Source organism: Lactuca sativa, chromosome 5 (assembly GCF_002870075.4).
Source record: "Lactuca sativa cultivar Salinas chromosome 5, Lsat_Salinas_v11, whole genome shotgun sequence".
NCBI lineage: Eukaryota > Viridiplantae > Streptophyta > Magnoliopsida > Asterales > Asteraceae > Lactuca > Lactuca sativa.
This window is the reverse complement of record NC_056627.2, coordinates 293,144,495-293,162,798: the sequence shown is the minus strand read 5'-3', so window position 1 is coordinate 293,162,798 and position 18,304 is coordinate 293,144,495. Positions and strand designations below refer to the sequence as shown.

General features: G+C 34.2%; 1 protein-coding gene and 1 pseudogene across 1 annotated transcript in view; both read left to right on the top strand.

Annotated features, from left to right (window-relative positions):
* Positions 1–115: 115 nt before the first annotated feature.
* The window catches only part of LOC111910367 (ribosome biogenesis protein WDR12 homolog), a 67,856-nt gene continuing 49,667 nt past the window's right edge, over positions 116–18,304 (top strand). The window contains exon 1 of the mRNA XM_052771770.1: positions 116–384. The gene's annotated coding sequence lies outside the window, so the exon portion shown is untranslated. The remainder of the gene's footprint in view (positions 385–18,304) is intronic.
* On the top strand, positions 1,630–5,354 carry LOC128125909 (ribosome biogenesis protein WDR12 homolog; annotated as a pseudogene).

The window sequence follows — 18,304 nt, the reverse complement described above, 5'->3', positions numbered from 1 at the left end:
TATATATATTATATATATATATATTATATATATATATATATATATATATATATATATATATATATATATATATATATATATATATATATATATATATATATATGGGGAGGGGATAAAAAAAAACAAAAGGAAGGGGTGGCTGAATACCTAAACCCTTCTTCCATCGTTACCTAATACCCATTCTTTCAATCGTAACCTAAAAAAAAAAGCGCATACACAAAAATCGTCGCCTCCTCCATCGACAGCTCACTGCCATCTTGCCGGTCGCCGGCATCTAGCTGCCGTCTCTCCACCGTCTCGCCGGCTAAAGAGAACTCGCCATCTCCGATCAATTTCTCTCGCTTTCCCTGTCATTGAAGATCACTGTAATTCATCAAAAAACGGGTAAGCTAATCTTCTTCTTTTATGTTAATAATTTTTGAAATCAGAATCAGTTATGCTTTGATGTTATGTAATCTGATGTATTATGTATAAAATCAGAATCCGATTTGCCATAATAAATCTGAAATTGATATAAAAAATTAAATACCTGTATCAAATTGCAGTTTTCCCTTTCTTGTTAATAATTTTTGAAATCGGTTCTTGAGTGCCATATTTTTCTTTCTTGTTTGCCATTGTTGTTCATTAAGCTTTCCCTGAATCATATTGTATAGAAACAACAGGAAGAAGAAGAATCCTCTGTATATGTTGATGATGCATCAAATGACTCATAACATTATATACGTAATAAATTATGAGTATAAATTCTAGGTGAAGTTGGGTGTTATGTTTAATGCTTTCATTGTATTGAGGTTGATGTTCCCCATGTATACCATATCATGTAGGCATGGATAACTCTATCGTAGTTGTTTGTTTTGAGGTTAATGTTTTAAGATTTGATTTGTTTTGAGTTGTTGCCCTTTATGTGATGACATTAATTTGGATTATGTGAGTTTAAGCAGTTAAACACTAACCTTAATGAGGAGTTACAAATTATGAGATACATAAAATAAATATTTTATGTAAGAGATCATCTTTGTGAATTGTGAAATAGTTGTTTTTTTCTATATGGATACATGATTACCTTCCTATCCCATTATAACAGAAGTAATTACCTTGTACTTAAGTTACTCATTAAATTTATTGAACATTGGAACTCTTTATTAATTGGTTATTTTTGTTGTAGACATTAGGTTTTTTTAAGTTATTATTTGTCAATATAAAGTTTTATCATTATTTGTTGAATCTACATTTTGATTTTGATTATTTGTGATTATTAATTGTCAAAAATCAGATTTTTTTTTTGTTTATATGTTATGATAAACTACTTTAAATAATAATTTTTTAGGATGTTGTTTATATGTGATTATTATTTATCATTCCGTTTTTATTTGGATATTAAATGATTTATGTTTAATTTACATTTTGTATGACATTTTATATTTGTGTGTAATTTACATTTTGTATGATAATATGTATGTTCTTATAATTATTCAGCAACTTAATCCATCACTATATATAACAGCAGGGTAAAAATGGTCATTTTTCTTTTCTCTTTCTTCTTTCATTCGTGTTTGTGCTGCTGTCGATTTTTCCAGCGCCGAGTTCTTGAACAATTCACTATTAATTGCAGCTAAACTGCGTTTTCAGATGGATATCGATGGAGATGTGAAGATGTTTCAAGAAGAGTACAGGTGCGATTCGTTACGAAGCTTAAACCGCCGTTCAAAGCTCCGACGACAACCATTGCCCTCCCTTCTACCCTCACAAGGAAGGGTCTTTCGTCCGTGGTTAATAGCCTTCTTCAATCAGGTTATTCGTCTTTACACTACGTTTCTGCTTAACCTGACTTGAACCATTTTGCCACCAATAAAACATATATTCTGTTCGTGTAAAAACAGCATGAACTTCGGAATAGTTCTCTGAAATCATCTGCAATTCGAAGATCAATGATTCAATGCTATAAGTTAGTTGTTCACCGATTAGTTTTTACACTTTTAAGTCATCTAATCTTAACTTATGTTAGGAAACGATGATTGGAAACATGAACCATTTGATTTCTTGATTGATGGTGAGCTAGTGAGGATGTCACTTGAAGACTTTCTTCTCGCCAAAGGAATCTCAGCGGTATACTTATTTTTCTTCCCTAAAATTCATAGCGATTAATCACACATTCATCATCTAAACAGTTCGAATCAAAAGCTTGTAATCTGAGAAATATACATTGATAAAACAAAACAAGAAGATTTACATTTAAGCGATGTCATTAATCTTCTCAACCTATCGTCACATCATGATAAAACTTCAGGAAAAAACCCTAGAAATTGAATACATAAAAGCTGTAGCTCCACGCAAGGAAGAAGATCCTTCATTACATGATGATTGGGTCAGTGCAGTTGATGGATCAAATCAGTAAGCCCTATACTTTCATCCTTGTATCTATCCCTCTTTTTCTTCAAATTCACCTTTCTTCTTCTTCTTCTTCTTCTTCTTCTTCTGTCAACTCAATAGACAATTTGTTGAAACTGAGTAAATTTCTTTCTTTCTTTCTTTCTTTCTGCAAGGTTCATTTTGACAGGTTGCTACGATGGATTAGGAAGGTAATTTCATAACCTTTTTTTTTTTTTTTTTTTCTTTTTTCATGAAATAACAAAAACATATGTTTCTCTTTAAATATATAAATTCAGGATATGGAAAGGTCCAGAAAATTGTACACATATTTTAGAAGGTCATAATGGTGCAATAACATCAGTTGGTGTTGTGAATTCAAAAGGTATACACTTGTTTTACAAACTAAATCTTCATTTTTTTATTTATTTTAATAAAAAGTAAGTTATTTCTTTTCTCATTATTTCTCACTAAATCTTCAGATAATGAAAACGACACCAATAAGGTTGTTGCAACTGGATCAAAAGACAGAACTGTGAAACTCTGGAAGGTAATTTTAACTTTTACATTAAAAAAAAACTTTCTTATTAAAAAATCAACAACTAAAAAAAATAAAAATAAATTTTTTTTTCAACTTGAAGTTTGATCCAGAGCCTCTATCAGAAAACCTAAAGATTAGTTCTTTCAGAACTCTTGTTGGGCATACTGCTTCAGTTCAAAGCCTTGCATCACAACCTAATGGCAATTTGGTAATTTTTCTTTTTTCTCAATAATCTTTAATGTTTTTTACATTTTTGCCACTATCTCTCACCTCTCTCCTCCTCCATTACAGATATGTTCAGGTTCTTGGGATTGCAGAATCAATGTGTGGCAAACAGAGTCTAATGAAGCAGATATTGTTTCAGTAAAGAAAAGGAAAAAAGGGAATAAGCAAGAAGAATCTCAATCAGAGGTATATTTTTATATTTTAATTTATATTTTCATTAAGTTTATTGATAATTTGGTTAAAAAATAAATATAGGGGGAGGCTGTAGCTACACTTGTGGGCCATACTCAATGTGTATCTTCGGTTGTTTGGCCTGAATATGGAACGATTTATTCAGCATCATGGGATCATTCTATTAGAAGATGGGATATTGAAACAGGAAAAGATACAATAAACATGGTATTATATAATTATTATTATTATATAGGGTTAATCTCAAAAAAAGACGTTATATTTTGAGTTTTTTTTTTTCTTTTTTCCAAGAAAAACCCTTAACTTTGTATTTTCTTTTTTCGGAAAAAAAAAATTCCAACCTTCTAAATGCTTCCAAATAAACCCTCAACTTTTTTTAGTTTCTCTCGAAAAAACCCCCACACATTTAGTCTTTTTTTTTTGGCAAAAACTGACTAAAAGGGCCAGATTGGAAAAAATGAAAAAAATACAAGGTCTTTTTAAAAAAAAAAATTTAAGGTCGTTTTTTTGCGATTAACCCTTTAAATTAAAAACATTATTTTGTTTTTTTTTGGGTTAATATCATAAAAAAACCTTATATATCAGAAATTCTCAAGTCCTCAAATTTTTTCTTTGGGGCAAATTTTCATTTTTTCCAAAAAACCCCTGAACTTTTTTCTTTTTCCTAAAACACCCTCAACCTTTTAAACTATTTCCAAAATAAAACCCTCAACTTTTTATTCTTTTCCCGAAAAAAGCCTCCTCACATTTGACAAGTTTCTTCATAAAAAGACCTTGATTTTTTTCATTTTTCCAAAAAAACCCCTCAAACTTTTTATTTTTTTCCTTAAAAACCCTAAACCTTTTATTTTCCCCCCAAAAAGCCCTCACACTTGACAAGTTTTTCCATAAAAAAAAACTGCTAAAAGGGCCAAATCGAAAGAAACAGAAAAATACAAGGTCTTTTTCAGGAAAAAGAATAAAGCTGTATAAGGTTTTTTTTTTTTAATGATATTAACCCTTTTTATTCAAATAAAAGGTTAGAAATTTACTAAAAGAATATATATTTATATTTATATAAAAAAAATATAGTTTTGTGGGAAAGTGGTGAATTGCATCGACATCGGCGGTGAAAGCTCTGCTCTTATTGCTGGTGGATGTTCCGATCCTACCCTCAGGATTTGGGATCCTCGCAAACCAGGTACACACACACACAGTAAAAACACCCTAACTTTACACACAGTAAAACCCTAGATTTTTTTTTAAATAATAATAAATAATTATAATTTCAGGAACTTTGGCTCCTAGCTTCCAGTTTTCATCACATACTTCTTGGATAACCGCTTGCAAGTGGCATAAAACTTCATGGTTTCATTTGCTTTCTTCATCTTACGATGGGAAAGTTATGTTATGGGACTTGAGAACTGCGGTATTTAATTTAATTTTTTTTTTTTTTTTTTGCTTTGAATAAAAAATGGTTTGACATAAATAAAAAAAATTTAATATGCGTAAATATTTGATCTCTTTGTATTTGTTGCAGTGGCCATTGGCTATAATTGATTCACATGAGGATAAGGTATTTAATTTTTTTTACTAGCTTACACATTTTTTTTTATTATAATTATATAACACTAATATTTTATAAAAAAATCAATAGGTACTTTGTGCTGATTGGTGGAATGGAGATAGTGTTGTAAGTGGAGGGGCAGATTCAAAGCTTAGAATTTCTTCTGAAATTGCTATCCCATAATTAATTAAGGTAAATCAATACCATCTTTTAATTTTTACATTAAATTTATATGAAATATTGTTTGAATAAATTTATAAAAAAAAGGGTAACATATTGTGTATTTGAATTACAGTGTCTTTACCTTAAAATCGAAGAGATGAAATGGAGGTGCGATTGAAAATGCTCAACACTTTTTAAACCGAAGATGATGGTGTTTTACTACACTTGAGAATATTTTGGATAATTTTTGATTTTTTTTTTTTTATTTCAAGAATTGAGAATTTTGTATTAGAATGTTGAAAAGCTAGTTTGTGTTGACTATGATGGTTTTGTGGAGCTCCTTTTTTTTTTTTTTTTTTTTTTTTACCAAACATATGATATTTAAATTAAAATATGGGAGACAATTATTTCTGAAATGAAGGTAGCACTTACAAAATATGTTGAAAGAAAAGAGTTAAATCACAAATTTTTTTAGGTCTCGTCAAAATGCTTCGGTACCGGGTAACTTGAATGACAAGAAAAGATTTAAATCACATACTATAATTAGCATTTTTCATCTTTTTAGAAACCATTAATTACAACTTTATTTGTAAAATTTCAGTCTTCTTTTAAAACGACGTAATAAATGAATATAAGATGAATGATATTAATATTTAAAAAAAAAAAAAAACTAGATTAAAAAAATTAAACAAGAGTATTTAAAGAAAATTATTTGGGACCGGTCTGAGACCTACACAAAAGGATTGAACTCGAAAAAAGACTGAGACTGTACTGGAAAATGACAGGTCCTAAAAAAGACCGAAAGAGAACGAAAGAGACCGGTCCGAATAAGACCGGACCGTTCTAAGTTCGGTCCCAAAAAAGGCCGGACCGTTCCGAGACCTATACAAGACCGAACTGGGATTGGTCTAAGACCGCTAGTCAAAGTTTATAAATATATTATTTTTGTGTTAATTACACATTTTTTAATCTCATACTATCTAACTTCATTTCTTTTTTTTCTTTTATTAAACTTCATTTCTTTTTTTCTTTTATTAAACTCTAATGTATCATTTTTAATAAAGTTTAATCTATCATTTTTTTTGTTAATCACACATTTGTTAAGGGAAAACTTTAAACTAAAAAAAAAAAAACCAACAAATACCAAAATCAAGCCGAAAAAACCCAAAATCCGAACCGAAATGGTGCTCGGAAAGAACGTGAGACCGGGCCGAAAAAGACTGAGACCGGTCCCAAAAAAGATCGGACCAAAGAGACCGATCTGGAAAAAGATCGCCCCGAGATCGGACGAGACCGGTCCAAAACGGGCCGCTCCGAGACCGACCACAAAAAGACCGGACCGTTTCAAAACTGATCCGAGACCGGTCCAGAACCGCAAATGTGCAGGTCTATTATATCATATGATATATACGCTCGGTAACAGAAAGAGAGAAGAAAGCAGACTTTATATTTCTTCAACTTTAGCCCAACAGACCAAATGCATCGAGGGCATGACATATTTAAAAAAAAACTCCAAATATGATTGTAATATATATATATATATATATATATATATATATATATATATATATATATATATATATATATATATATATATATATATATATATATATATATATATATATATATATATATATATATATAGTTCAAGACGTTAGGGCACATGCCCCCAGTCTTCTATTTGTATTAGGTCTGATAATTCTCGACATGACCACGACACGGCAAGAAATAAACGGGTTAGGGTTGAGTTTTTCAACTCATCAACCTACCAACCCGATAACCCGCCAACATGTTTATTAAATAGGTCATATATACGTTTGTCAAAAAACATATGGGTTGACACATCAACCCGCTTAAAATTGTATTTAAAAAATTTATATATTTTTAAATGTATTAAGTGTTATTCATAGGAATATATGATTAATGTTTGTATTAACGTGGTTATTACATTATCACTTGAATTTATCTATGTTTGTATTGATGTTTTAGTTTGAACGGGTCGTATATGTGTTTATGTTTCAAACCTGTCAACCCCTGACCTGTATAGTTAAATGGGTCGTGTTCGAGTTTATGTATTTTGACTCGTCAACCTGCGACCTACCAACCCGAACACGGCACGATTGACATGCCTAACTTGTATCCGCCCCTTTTGAAAACTTTGCATTGATTTTTATGCTTGTTATAGTGTCAAAATCCTTATATAATTTTTAAAGGTGTAATCGATAGTCTAAATGGGTCGATTTTTTTGTCAACATGACCATGATATAAATAAAAATATAGCAAAATTTGAAGATAATAAACACTCATGTTTAATATATGATAATGAATACTAGCATTGAAATTCAACTTATAAATCATTAAGTTGACTTCTTATCATGAGGCTACTAACCCATCAAACTAGTGCTTCTTCAAGAGTACCTACTTTGATGACTATTGGCTCCTTATGGTTTACAAAGAGTTAGTCAAAAAGTATGAGAGTTCAAACGTATTTAGACAAACTTTCAATTTATAAGGAAATCGACTATGCTTATAATATAACTACCCAAAAATTTACACAACTATATATTTTAAAATAGTGGTAAGAAAGAGAATATTTGGGTCAATATAAAGTAGACCTGACAATTCGTGTATTTGTGTCATGAAAACGTGTCAGTCACGAATTTGACACGATACGATTACACGATGAGAAATAAGTTTTGTCTAAATTTTTAAGATGTATTCGTGTCGTGTCATGCCTCTCACAGATTCGTGTCTACGTGTCTGAAATTGTCAGGTCTAATATAAAGTCCTAGTCTTAACTACTAAGGATGTACTAATTGTCCAAATGAGTTGTGTAGCTTAAAATGTTGTTTTTCTCTTAATGACATGATATAAATGCTCGAATATGTATGTTGACTCATGATTAGTGAAAAATGTCGATGATGCTAAATGATTACTATGATTCGATAGAGTAAAGAAAACAACGTGGATCTAGAAGAAGGCGTACACCATCTAAAAGTTGAGATTTTAAAAGGCAAAATAGATAGAATGTCGACGACAATGACTGCATATACTAACATTGACGTTGAAGATGATTTCATTACATACACTTAAGAACAACATGAAAATTTCACAAGTACACCGTCCAATGCCACTCCCGACAAAAATACCAATATTACAAAGACGCCTACAAATTTTTGAAATTACCTTAAGATATGACATTTTGAGGTTTTGTTTATATTTTACAAGTTATAAAATTTATAAGTTTTATATATTGATGACATGTTTAAGTTTTATAAGTTATATAATGTTATGAATCAATTTCCAAGTTTTTTATATTATTGATATGTTTATGTTTTACAAGTTATATAGTGTTATAAATATTTAAGTTTAAGAGTAGTTTCATATTTTATTAACTCATTTGTTTCAATAAAGAAAAAGAAAAAGAAAAGATAAACAAGAAATAAAACGATAAAGAGAAACAAGTACAAAATACATACGACTCTTAAACATGAGTTAATTTAATTGTTGTTGAATATAGTCGCATGCCCCACACAAGGAGAGTGATGTGATGTGCAAGCTTAGAATTCCCTTTACTCATAAACAAAGCACCGTAACTTTTGCAATGCTGCAACCCATAAGTTATTTCAACAACTCAGAAGTTTGTCAAACATCCCACTTGAGGCGCACGCACGATTGGAAAGAAGATGCAACAATATCATTCGGGACTACAATCATTATTTTGAATTAAGAAAGTTCTTTTCTTTTAAGTATGATAACTAACCAACCATCACCTCTTTATAGTATATTTAGGGGTAAAATGGTCAAAATGTTCACACTCCCATTAATGAAGCACCCAACTCCAATTTAACTCGACCAGTTATGAAATCACTCAACTTCATCCTAACTTAATCATTTATCAATTGTTAATGTGTGACTTAGAATTTGGTGTCTCATATGAATAACTTAGACCCTAAAGGAAGTAAAGTAACCTAACACCATATATCGACGAGATTCTTTGTGTGGTTGCTAGGGTTTTTGGGTTATACATATTCATGGCTAGGGGGTTCTAAATAATCAATTTTGATACAATCGAGTAATAGAAGAGTTCTTCGGTTTCCGCATGTGGACGTAGGTCACATCTGTAACACCCGCAGATTCGGGTTAGTCAATTTAGAGATAATAAACGTTAAAAATGACCTTTTGATAAAAGATTATTTAGAATAAATAACTTTAAACAAAATTTTAGTATATATCACAAGGATCTCGTACATATAAAGAACGCTGAAATCCGACTTATAACGAAGAAATTATGACTCGTCGAAGTTTCGCGATTAAACCGACATAGCTCCGCGTATCGTCAAAAGTAATTTCTGACGAAATACTTTTTAGCCTTATATATCTAAACGAGATTCGTTGTAGATGTTAAACCAAGAGCGTGCATATAGAAAACGTCCAAATGTGACTTTGTTAGAGGAAATTATGATTTTTCTAAGATTCATAATATATAACTGAAAAATCGAATTTTAGATCGATTGAATATTAGCTGACACAACCTAAATGAGAATTAAAGATATCGTTAATAGGAGCTCAACGATATAAGACAGTCAAAAATGGACGTCGGATGACAAAATTATGAATTTTTAACGAACTTTAACTGTCTAGGCCTGTTAAAATATAACTTTAAAAATAAAGTTAAATTAGCCGATATAGTCTAAAAAGTTGTAGATCACGTCGATACCTACACGTGGATATTACAGATTTTAGAAGATAATTAATTTTCAAATTAACCTCGGAGTGACACGTGACAAGATCTAGGCCACACCTTCTTCCCCCACGACTTGCCACCTGATCACGACATGTAGCATGCGTACACCCAACATCTTCAGTACGTGTCACACCCCAAAACCAGAACGGCGGAAACGTTCTGGGGTGGATGACGTCATGTCAAGTATCACAACATATGCAATATAGTAATCAAAGTACAACAACCATTTCATTAATAGTAATAGTTTTACATGGTTTGCATTACATAGATAACATCAAATAATACAAGTAATAATATAGGTGCAACTTGGTACTAAACGGTCTTCACCAAAAGCGCCTGAGATGTATCTGTCTATTGCTGACCTGAGAATACAAGTTATTTGAAAAGCGAGTATCAGCATTTTTACAAATGCTGGTGAGTTCATAAGTACTTAGTGTCATTTTATCCAAATAACTTTATATAAGTAGTAGTTTTAAAGTATACAGTGAATTAGAGTCCTTTCCAGAAAATCCTATATTTTCTGATTAAAAGCAGTCTTCTACCAAGACTGGACATAGTTATGTGGTAAAAAGTAATTTTTCCTTAACACTATCATTATCAAAATGTAGTATTGTTTTTGAAAGAAAGTAGGAGAATATCAGGGAAAATAACATATGCCTCAGCACTGAAGACTGCTGACTAAGGCAAAAGAAATCATAGACTCCAAGAGAGTATCGAATGAACGGTACGCCTGGCTCAGTCTAACAAAAGGGAGACACAGACCCCAGACGGTATCAAATGAAAGATACGTCTAGCAAGGTCTAAAAACAGTGAACACAGACCCCAGACAGTATCAACTGAATGATACGTCTAGCAAGGTCTAAAAACAGTGAATACAGTGTTAAAACCTGTTACCTTAAGGCCATGACTTATAAGGTAACCCCGAGATACCCGTAACCATACTGATAGACACTAGTGAACTTGACGCCCTGCAAGCGTCAGTGTAAGTGTGACATTTGTCACCCCTTGGCTTCGTAGGCCGTGGACTGTAGCTAGCAGTCAGGGTGCGGGGGTGTCAATCCCGTATAGATCTATACACACAATGTCCGCTCTCCCTACAAGAGACTCTGGTTACCAACTTGACAACGGAGAAGGCCGTGTACTGAAGATGTATCTCGTATAGTGAGATTTGATGTAAAATATTGGACTAATGATAGAGACTCACAACTGAATTGACTAATGTAAACCTATATGTCTATGCTTGTATACATAATATATAACTAATGATCAAACGACCTTCGGACGGATATCCGATCCCACCAGACCACATCTCAACAAAGAAAAGGAAATAGGGCGAACAAGCCTTCCTAAGTCCTTTAAAAATTATTTATATATATCTATACAAGCACAGGCATACATTTAACAAATAGGAACATTTAACGAAGTTGAAGTGTTTAACGAAGTAGAAGTGTTTCACAAAGTATAAGTGTTAACAAGTAGGAGCGTATCGTGAAGTAAAAGCGTATCGTGAAGTATAAGCATATCGTGAAGTAGGAGTGTATCGTGAAGTAAAAGCGTATCGTGAAGTATAAGCGTATCGTGGAGTAGGAGCGTATCGTGAAGTATAAGCGTATCGTGAAGTAGGAGCGTATCGTGAAGTAGGAGCGTATCGTGAAGTAGAAGCGTATCGTGAAGTAGATGTGTATCACGAAGTAAAAGTGTTAACAAAGTAGTAGCATTTAATTAAGTAGGAGAATTATCTAAGTAGAAGTATAACAAGGCAGTAGAATCTAACGAAGTAAGAGTATAAAACATGGAAGAAAACTTCGGTGAAAACTTTGGAAAACCTTTATACTTAAGAAAATCACGACTTGGTATTCTTTTATAAAATAAGTTTGAAAACCTTTAGAAATTCTTTGGAAACCTTTTATAAACAAGTTTTGAATGAAACTTTGATAAAACATTTTGGGTAAAGAAATCCTTTGTTTAACATACTGTCGTAACAGGATTTTAAGTAAAACATACAGCGTGAGAAACAATTTGAGAAAAGCTTTGTACAAGTAAAGATGTTTTGGAAGACCATTTATAGTATCATACTTGGTAAAAACAGTTGACAGTGTAATAAATCCTTGTGCATGCGGGTTATCAATCACATGTGATTGGTATGATAACTGGCATGTTGAACTTGTAATCCCCCCCCATAAAACATGTAAAAACATTTAAAAGGTTAATTCAGGGGTATGAACTCACCTGATGTAAGTGGATCCGACGAAGGTGCTGGTTGGGTGCTCGGTGTCAAGTAAAGACTTGAACACACTTAGTGACCTATTAACATATGATAACATATGTTTACATACAATTAGTACATATAATACTAATTAAACAAGTATACGCATCCTAAAGTGCGAAAAACACTTTGATTAAGTGCTAGGGGTGTCCCGGGTAACATCTAAGGGTGTGTATGACTTAGATAGGGAGTTTACTCTTCAAGAGTAAACTCTTTATAGAGTTCACGGCCCTGGGACTAACTCCCCATGAGTTTACGGCCGTAAACTCATGGTGAGGGTGTTCTAGGATGCTAAAAGGTCTTATATCACTTGTGGAATTATGCTAGGCTCAAATCTAGGATTTATAAAGGGTTTAAGGCCTCCAATGCCCCATTTTAGGGAGCTTACGGCCCTAAACAAGGTGTTTGCGGCCGTAAGCTCTCATGTGCTCATTTCTTTTGTGTTTTAAGGTCTTAAATGGTAGAGAATAAAATCCTATGTATTTTTCCAAGTCAAATGGGGAGTTTAGGGCATCATTTGGGCACCTTTTAGGAGTTTACGGCCCATGGACCTTTCCTAGGGGGGTTTACGGCCATAAACTCCTATTTCCTTGGATTTATTGAAGTTTAAAGCCTTTACATCCATGGGATTGCTTCTTGACATTTTTCCAAGGCCATAGGAGATGTTTGAGGGCATTTCTAACACTTGAATTTGAGTTTACTCCCCGTGAAGGGGAGTTTACGGCCCAAGCAAGTTCTTGGGCAGTAAACTCAAGTTTACTCCCTAATAGTTAAGTTCAATGTGTTCTAAGTCCGTTTCCATAAGTCATTTAGCCATATCTAAGCCTTAGGGGTAGTTTAGAGGGGTTTTGGGGCTTAAAAACCTCATTTAATGGTGTTCACGGTCCAAGAGTGTTCTTGGGATGTAAACACATGAATCTACCCCTATTTGATGTTTTAAACACGAATTTGCATGCTAGCTAAGCTATACAACAAGTTAGGGTAGATTGCTTACTCGTTTGGGGCTCGAAACGGACGTTTTTGGCTCGAAAATAAGTTGTAGAGAGAGAGAGAGTGGAGAGAGAGTGAAAAAGTCTTAAATGGACTCCACTCACCCTTATATAGGGGTTTGAGTTGGGGCTCAGTGGAAATCTACCCGATACTGCCGTTAAACGGGGCTTTTTGGTCGCACCCGATTAAACGGTCGTATTTTGACTTGGTTGAAACTAAAATTTTTCAAGGGAATCTTGTGGTGTTTCTAATTTATTTCAACCTTCATAAAGTCATTTAAAAAGTCCCAAATTAAATAACCAGTCCAAAAGTTAACGGACAGTTAAATAAAACGAGGCTTATTAACGGAAGAAGGGGTTAAAAATTACGGAATAAATTTCGGGTTGTCACATCATCCCCCCCGTTAGAGGGAATTTCGTCCCAAAATTCAGGTTTAAGCAAGGAAGTAGGTATGAATGACCGAGTAAAGGCAGGAGGGTACTTCCTATTCGGTTTGCCTTGCACTCCCAAGTGATCTCTGGCCTGTGTCTGTCATTCCAACAAACCTTCACTTATGGGATGCGGATTCCGTCTCGTGCAGTTAGCGATTTCCTACAGGTATATATACGAAGTTAGGGTTCTCAATGGTTTCTATCAAGATGAGTGGGATACGAAGAGTGGCGTCGGGCACGTACTGATCAAGTCTAGAAACTTGTGGGATTTCCGAAAGTAGTAGTGGTCTGATGAGGGTTGGACCAATCTCCGTAAAGGATCTCGGATGGTCCAAAGCTCTCGGAAAGGTAGAGCTTTTCAGTACTTAGAACATAGTGTACTTCTATGGCGAGATCATCACTGGCGTGATCGTCATTTCTGTCACACCCCAAAACCGAGAATGGCGAAAACGTTCTGGGGCAGAGAACGTCATGTAATGTATCACAACAAATGTAAAGTAGTAAACAAGCAACAACATCGTCCATTTCATTAATAGTAATAGTTTAATACATGTGTGTTCTTTCATAGTAATAAGATATTACAACAAGTAATCAAAAATAAAAGACGAGTCTTGACTGCTCCGTCTTCACAAAACCTGGTCATCGTACCTATCTACTGGTGACCTGAGAATACAAGTTATTTTGAAAGTGTAGGTCAGCATTTAAGCTGGTGAATTCATAAGTATTTTGATGTTATTGCTTTGAAAAGTTGTTATGAAAGACTGGTGAATGTTTTATGAAACATTTAGTATAAGTATGAAAACCCTAGAAAATCCCATATTTCCTACTAGTATAAAAGGTAGTCTTCTACCAAGACTCGAAATGTTTGAAAGTAGTCCTTAACCAAGACCTGATTGTTTTGAAAGTACGCATCACTTGAAAACGTGACGGTTTTTCCCTGTCTAACTATTATTATAAAACTATAAAAGTGATAATATAATAACTAAAGATGTATCCTTTTTGCAGTAGGATATTCACGGCGTGGAAACTCGCCGAACAGTACAACCGTAGACATCCGTAGATGTGCATTTACCTCTGTTGCTAATATCCGGGTTTAGGAATAGTTAGTCCCTTAAGTATACCTGTAATGGTATCAACCGTAGACATCCATAGATGTTCATTATCCTCTGTAGCTAACAGTGGCTATAGGAATGGTTAGTCCCACAAAGTATCCTTTAGTACTAGGATATAACGTCCAATCTATCTCGTCGATGATGTGATTGAATCACAAGGTAAAGATAAGAAGGAGAACTATATAACAGTATCTATACATATAATATGTAATAGTAACTCATCATATATTATCTACGTAAACGTACTCATCTAAGCGTATCTATGTGAACGTATTCATGTAAACATATCTATGTAAACGTATTCATGTAAGCGTATCTATGTAAACGTATTCATGTAAGCGTATCTATGTAAACGTATTCATGTAAGCGGAATCTCTGTAAGAGTATCCATATAAGTGTGTCCATGTAAGAGGAATCTCTGTAAGAGTATCCCTTCATATAGCATGTAATCTAGACTCATGAATGAACTGACTCTGGTGTAATTTCTTGTAATAGGGATAATGTTTTGTATCCCCTAAACTATTCCTATAATAGTTTACTAGAATGTAATTGATGAGTGTCCAAGTAGGTTTATACACCCTTGCTACCCAAGAGTGCCGGAACTGAATTAACTGATGGAACATTTATGACTATATATGTACATATGATATATAACTAATATTTAAATGACCTTCGGACGAGTACCCAATATCCCATCAGACCACATCCAAATCGAGGAAAAGGAAATAGGGTGGATAGCCTTCCTAAGTCTTTTAAACATTTCTTATATAACTATACATATAGAGGCATGCAATTTATAATATAAAAGCATAAAAGAAGTTTTGTTAAACCTTTGAAAAGTTTAATAGATAATAATTTATGACTTGATGTCAGTTTATAAATCAAATCGAAAACCGTTTGAAAAAACAGTTTAAGTGTGAGAAAACCTTTGTTTGAAGCACAACTATAACAGATTCAAAAAGAAAACCTACAATTTGTATGACAGTTTCTAAAAGTATTTCAACATGTAAAAACGTTTGAGAAAACTACTTGAAGTACATAAGAAAATATTCGTTTGTTCTTGTATATGAATGTATCTCCTTGAAATAGTATTTCTAGTATGTAAAAGTTTGTGATGTTCTCGTAAAACTATACCTATTATAGCTTTCTAAAAATGTGTCTCGTTTGTATAGTAATCCCTAGTGAAACACTCACTTGTTTTGAAAAGTATAATTTTTGTAGTGCCTAAGATGGACACATATACATACAGTATGAGCAAAGTGTTTGATTTATACATATATAACAACATTTTTCATTTCAAAAGATATGATGTTATCGTGATACATTTTGCCTATGAAAGTTTCCTTATAATAGTTATAAATCACATATGATTTCGTTCATAAAAAGTGTATAATGAAACTTTATATAACAACGATAATAATCGTGTGTTTTACTTGTATTTACCCCCTTTAAAAGCATATAAAAGCATTTATAAAACATTTAAAAATGTAGGGGTATGAACTCACTTGATTGAAGTGGTTGATTTGAAGTAGCCGAGAGAAGAATCGAGCAGAACTTCGACAGGAAAAGTTGAAAACATGGGAAAATCTCAGGATTCTCGGGAATCTCGGGAACACAAAACCTTCCTTCGGGACTTGAAGGTGAAAAACTGGGGCTTTGGGAGGGTCTCGGGGGCATAAACGCAGAGTTTCGGCGCGAGAAAGAAGGGAACTGAGCAATGAAACTCGGAGCCCTTGAAATCTATTTATAGGGGCATTTTTGGGGTGTGCCACGTCGTGGCAAGGGATGGCCATGTCGTGGGGAGTCAAACTTATCCTCTTCCATTGATTGGACGCCCTCAGTCACTTGCCGGGTCGCGGCAAGCTTGTGCCACGTAGTGGCAAGCCTGACAACCTCGGATTTCGGGCCTCGAACTTGTAAAATCCGTAACTTTCGCGTACGAGCTCCGTTTTCGACGTTCTTTATATGCACACGTAGCTGAAAATATGATATACAAATCTCGTTTAGACTTTATCGGCAAATTTTGACTTTATTTTTAATTATTTATTTATAACGGTCCAGGACACGAAAAGTCCGTTAAAATTCCATAACTTCTTCATCCGATGTCCGTTTTTGTCAGACTTTTCGCCGTTGTGCTACTATTATTGAGACCTTCGATTCTCATTTAGGTTGTTTTGGCCAAAAGTCTCTCGAGCTCTATTTCGAGATTTTAGCTGCCTACTGCTATATCCGGATCTTCGAAAAATCATAACTTCCTCATACGAAGTCAGATTTGGACGTTCTTTTTATGTACGCTCACGGTTTAATGATATCTAAAATTTTTATTTAGATACCTAAGGCTAAAAATTATTGTATTGAAACTTCGCATTTTACGTCTATCAGTGTTGCTGGTTTTGCCGAGAATCATCGGTTGGTCATAACTTCTTCGTTATAACTCGGATTTTTGGGTTCTTTATATGTACGAAAACCTTGATACGATTCCTACTACTTTATTTAACCCAAATAAGATTTTAGAAAAGTTAAATTTTGACCTAAATTTGACTTGTGTTCCATCATATTGTCTCGAAATATTGGGTTGTCACAATTTCGAAGTTCCAAACGTTCTCTCATACTGGGAGTGTAGTCCTTCAGGTTGGTTCTTAGAAAGTTCGGGTTGTCCTTGGATTTGCGTTTCCCGTCAATTGGCTTTTAGAGACTTTCTAGATCATCAGATCGATTGCGTGTCTACGGGTATCTGTTTGCTGTAGAGTGGCTATCTCAATCTTGTGCAAAATGAATCTGCACTAATGAATCTTGAGATATTCCTAACGGAAACCCTCAGGGTCGGGGAGATAGGGTTTCACCAGACGAGTGTTGGACTATCTCGGGAGGTGGTTCTACTATTTCTGCGTGAGATAGTATTCGTGGAACACCTGATAGTCCAATGAATCTTGTAAGACATGCCCTAATTTCCAAGGCGTTGGTTTATTTTAGTGCGGAAAGCGTGTGCTCTTGTATAACCCATCGACTAACACCTAGACTGGTGTCAAGTCTATAATCTCTTCGGGATCTAGGTTATAAGGCTTAACGCAACTACTTCCACATTTTGACCAAGTATTCTTGGCTGCGGAGGTTATCCTGTGGTTCCCGGTATTCTAGTGTTCACTTCGGAGAATGTAGTCTATCGTCTACAAGGCGACGGTGACTCCTCCATGTGATGAGGCGGAGAGGATCCTAGGCACTAATCGTCTGTAACGGGGTGGACGAAGTACCTGAGTAATGCAAACATCTTCGGCAACTACTCTTCCGAAGGTTCTGAGTCTTCCCGGTCTAGGTCAAATATTGTGAGTATAGGGTTCCATCACCCGGAACTTTAATCTCCTCATCCACTCTTCCCAGAGTTTAATTTATCGCAGCTCTCGGATTTCCGGGATATTCGCTGCGATGCTTGATTCGGGGGATTAAGCGTGAATGGATGGTCGTAGTCAATGTCCTTGACTCTTACGACTCAGATTTCCTTACCAACCGAGGGTGTTAGCTACTATGTTGGCTTAATAGGGATGACAACAATTTCGGATTTGTGGTCATTATAGTAGCTCAATTCGTAGGGGTTCTCTTGACTCTAGCTCCCGTTCCATGGGATAGGATGAAGGGTCTTTCTGAGGGATCTACGAGGTATGCTTTGGGTGGTTATCGTATTCTGGAATACCTACAATGTCCTTCGCTTCGGTTTCTATCCGTCTAAG